The sequence below is a fragment of the Triticum dicoccoides genome, chromosome 7A (genome assembly GCF_002162155.2).
Source record: "Triticum dicoccoides isolate Atlit2015 ecotype Zavitan chromosome 7A, WEW_v2.0, whole genome shotgun sequence".
Lineage (NCBI taxonomy): Eukaryota > Viridiplantae > Streptophyta > Magnoliopsida > Poales > Poaceae > Triticum > Triticum dicoccoides.
Window position 1 is genome coordinate 366,637,875 of NC_041392.1, and position 324 is coordinate 366,638,198.

Here is a 324-nt window from a genome sequence, read left to right on the forward strand (position 1 = left end):
AGGCCGTTCCTTGTTGGAACATTTATTTACTTGTTGGGATATCACTATATTGCCTTGTTATCTTAATGCATCTATATACTTGGTAAAGGGTGGAAGGCTCGGCCTCTCGCCTAGTGTTTTGTTCCACTCTTGCCACCCTAGTTTCCGTCATATCGGTGTTATGTTCCCGGATTTTGCGTTCCTTACGCGGTTGGGTTATAATGGGAACCCCTTGATATTTCGCCTCGATTAAAGCTTTTCCAGCAATGCCCAACATTGGTCTTACCATTTGCCACCTAGCCTCTTTTTCCCTTGGGTTTCCGGAGCCCGAGGGTCATCTTATTT